The following is a 4,390-nucleotide window of genomic DNA, read 5'->3' as shown; positions in this document are numbered from 1 at the left end:
CTCTCTTTCTCTTTCCCAAACACACTTCAATAAACACAAACACACACATTGTACATATGCACAATAATGTTTTGGGTTCAACAAAATATCTGTCTGTCTGTCTGTTTGTCTGTGGTTGGTGGATAGGATGAGTAAGACTAATGAGTCATAAAGGGAGATAATGGTCTTAATTAGATATGCTGGCTAGATAGCAACAACATGTAAATAATTAGCCGTCGTGAGGCCCCGTGTGACTGTGTTTGCTTGACCTGTGTTTCATAAATCTAAATCAGTTTTTTTCGTGCGTGTGTCCCATTTATGTCAGTAGCTAGTCGGTGGCTTTCACCTCTGAAAGCGCTCAAAGCATTCTTTGAGCCATGTTTTAATGAACTCTAGTGCTGGCAACACGATGATGAGCTTGGTGTCAGCTAGTCTCATTAAAACGCAGAGACACACACGCGCACACACACACACACACACACACACACACACACACACACACACACACACACACACACACACACACACACACACACACACACACACACACACACACACACACACACAGGGCCGCTGACAGCTTTCACTGGGCCCGGGAAAAAGTCAACTGAAAGGGCTCCCTACCCAGTACATACAATGTAATGGTTCTGGGCCCCCTATGTCCCTGGGCCCGGGACAACATACCTCTTTGTCCCCCTCTGTCAGTGGGCCTACACACACACACACACACACACACACACACACACACACACACACACACACACACACACACACACACACACACACATACAGAACGAAACCAAAATGTGCCTGAATTATGAATTATAATCCAGTAGATATTTTATGTTTTATAAAATGTGTTACTTTTGATACTGAAATTACCCATGAACTTTGATTTTGAATATAACAAAAATGATGAGAATTACGTAAGTCAAACTGCTAATCACTTTCAAGCATTATGTTTACCACTAGCGTTTGATCAAATCCCCCTAAAACCCTCAAAGGGTCAGATAAGTCTTCTACTTTTGCATGTCTGTTTTTTTTAGCTTGTTGGATTTAGTGTTTTCTATATGAAGTACTTTAACGCCCTTTTTATTTAAAGAGATATTGTGATATTTATGTTGTTCCTTTTTTGTGTACGTAGTATAGCACTTGGATTGCTTTACAATAAATAAACTTCTAAGATTGTAACATTATTGCCTTAGGTCCTCTTTCACAGACCTAAACAAATATTCTTCCATACTTGTTCTGCTTTAGTTTAGTAAACATTACACACAATCTTATGTGAGAACATCCTGTTAATATTAGTATTCCCTATGCTGTGTAGCTGAGAGAATGTTTGAAAAAAAGGCATAAAGCATTGCTGTGTTTTATTGTACAACGAAACAATTCCAACATGGGAAATAAAAAAAGAAATCAGATATCAAGCTTGTAATCCATTTTTTATGTGGTCTCTCATTCCTTTTAACAAGACTATGATTTTGTTCACAACATAATATGCCTCTACTTTCCTTGACGTGCATTGAAGCAGTAATGGGGCCTGTCAGTGTGAACATAGCTGTATGCAGATCTGCCTGCTCTCTTGCAACCGACTCCATGTGTGTGAAATGTAATTCTGTGTAAATGCGCCTGTGCTGGGCATTGTGTTGCGCTCAGCAAAATGCTATTACACACAGACCAGAAGCCTGTTCTCTCTCTCGCTCTCTCTGAAACCACATGCATATCCACTCTGCAATCTATCCAACCCCCCTCCATCCATACACTCACACATACACACACACTCATGTTTTTCTGCATCTAAAACCAAAGTAGCTAATTTGTCATCTTGTCAGCCTAGACCCCTGTGGATGAGATGGGAAGGGGGGGGGGGTAACCAAAGAGAAAGGGCGAGAGAGATGGGGAGAAAGCAAGGGAGAGAAAGTGAGAGAGAGATGGGGAGAAAGCAAGGGAGAGATAGTGAGCAAGAGAAAACTGAAATGAAAACATCCCCAGTTGTAGGCAAAGCATCAATTTTGCATGGCTGTGGTGGCGGGGCACCGTGTGGTGCAGCAGCTGACTCTTGGCGCGCAGAGCATCAGAGCTTGTCGAACACCCAGGCCTGGGGGAGAGCAGCTGTGCTGGGTGGGGAGGGCCAGAGACATGGAAGGCAGAGTTGTGTCAACTGCACTAAAGGAAGTCACTTGGTGACATCTCTCTAGGTCATCCTCAGAGGAGCCTTCCATCGTTGCTTCGAGTCATCCCGATTCTCCATACATCTTTTCAGTTCGCTGGTACTCTGGGCTCCTGCCTCCTTATTGAGTATGTCCACAAATGTTAGTGTGGGACGTCCTCTTAACCGGCACCCATGTGGTGGTTCATAATGGACATAATTCACGTAGATTCAAATAATTCTTGGCAGCTGTTTTCTTTTCACTAGATCAGGGGTAGGGAACCTTTTTCATTGGAGGGGGGGCACTTCAAATTCCTCCAAGTGCCATAACATTCCTCCGAGGCCCATACTACGTACAAGAACTAGGATTTCCCTCTGCAATTTAGGCCTATATTGAAGGCAGCCACCTTTAAAACAGACCCCACCTTCTCTAGGTCCCCTGAATATAATTTATTTGTATTGAAAATGTAATTTCTAAGATTCATTTACAAGATATATTCTTGGAGGGGGCCTTTCTTGTTGTCTGGCCCAAGGGCTAATGGAATCATAATCTGTCCCTTGGTAGGGTCGATGTCCCACCATCCCAGCATCCTCCGCAACTAACACACACACACACACACACACACACACACACACACACACAGGCACACAGGCACACACACACAGCCAGGCATCATGCACAGCATACACAAACCATCCAGCAAACTTGCGCCCTCACATTCGCACACACAGCATCCAGCAAACGCACAACATCCAGGATGGAGGATACAGAATGCTCAGCTCCTCGTACACATAGCATACAGGAACAGCATGCATGATATCCAGTACTCAGCACACATACATAATCCAACATACACACACACACACACACACACACACACACACACACACACACACACACACACACACACACACACACACACACACACACAATCGAAGATACAGCATCCAGGGTACAGGATACAGAGTACACAGCTCTGAATGCCAAGCGTTACACACAGCATCAAGTGTACAGAATACAGACAGCATCCAAGATTCAGCATGCAGCACACTCGTAGCGCTCAGAAACTTAACACACAGCACCCACTAGTACAACGCATGCATCAGGCACAGTGCCTACCATCCTGGATTCAGCACCCACTAGTACAACGCATGCATCAGGCACAGTGCCTACCATCCTGGATTCAGCACACGTAAGGCTCTTTTCCACTGCCCGTTTTCTACCTGGTACAGGTTGACACAGCACGACTTGGCCACCATTTTTTCCTGTTTTGATTTGTCAGCTATGGCACAGGTCGACAACCAGCCCTCGCTTTTTCGGCCGGCTGAACCGTGCTGAGTGGGTTCAGACACGGCATGGCATGGTACGGCACGGCACGGCCGGGTTGTACTATTTTGGGTCATTTCCACTGTCCTGTTTTCTACCCGGTAGGCTACAGTTCAACACAGCACGACTCGGCTGCCACTTGTTGTTTTTCGATTGACGATGACATCTCGAATCAGCTCGAAAACCAGCCGGCTGAAGCGAGCTGAGCGGTCTTTCGCTGCCTACTACCTAGAAGCCGTGTCAGCTCGTCTTCACCGGTGAATCAAAAAAGAATCATGCCGGCCACCAGACCAACTCTCATGGAATGCTCTTTGGTTTGACACTGTATTACTTCAATATGAAAATCGAAGGCAGAAATCAACATTGCACTGTCCAAATATGATGTCACTGAAACTATTTTATAGCCTACTTGATAGGTGAGATATCTATCATTCTGTTGACCTTACGTTAAGTCAGCTAGCCTAACGTAAAGTAATGCATGACGTGACAACGCCAAAAACGTAACTCCAACCATACACATACATGGTTTGTAATGGAAACACAAACCGGGTTGATTTAACAGCACCACTCAGCTTGACACTGCACAGCACAGCTGGTTTCTATGTGGAAAAACGCCTTATGTGGAAAAGAGCCTATACACTGATACTACACACACACACACACACACACACACACACACACACACACACACACACACACACACACACACACACACACACACACACACACACACACACACACACACAGCCAAAACACTCACTCCCACTACCCAGCGCACATGGCTCAGCATCTGGTTGGGTTTGCCTTGCCTCTATTCAGTTGGCTGGCCTACATAGAGGCACTCGCTGCTACTACTGCAGGGGAGACGCAGTGCACTGGATCACCTTGCTGCTGTAGTCACACAGTACACCTGGAACAAACCAGAGAGAGAGAGA

The 4,390-nt window shown here is 45.3% G+C and overlaps 1 protein-coding gene across 1 annotated transcript in view; it reads left to right on the top strand.

Moving 5' to 3' along the window:
* mpzl3 (myelin protein zero-like 3) overlaps positions 1 to 1,398 on the top strand; it is a 39,396-nt gene extending 37,998 nt beyond the window's left edge. The window contains exon 6 of the mRNA XM_063204960.1: positions 1 to 1,398. This exon is cut by the window's left edge and continues 794 nt beyond it. The gene's annotated coding sequence lies outside the window, so the exon portion shown is untranslated.
* Positions 1,399 to 4,390: the final 2,992 nt, after the last annotated feature.

The sequence above is a fragment of the Engraulis encrasicolus genome, chromosome 8 (genome assembly GCF_034702125.1).
Source record: "Engraulis encrasicolus isolate BLACKSEA-1 chromosome 8, IST_EnEncr_1.0, whole genome shotgun sequence".
Taxonomy (NCBI): domain Eukaryota; kingdom Metazoa; phylum Chordata; class Actinopteri; order Clupeiformes; family Engraulidae; genus Engraulis; species Engraulis encrasicolus.
This window is presented reverse-complemented; position numbering and strand designations above follow the sequence as displayed.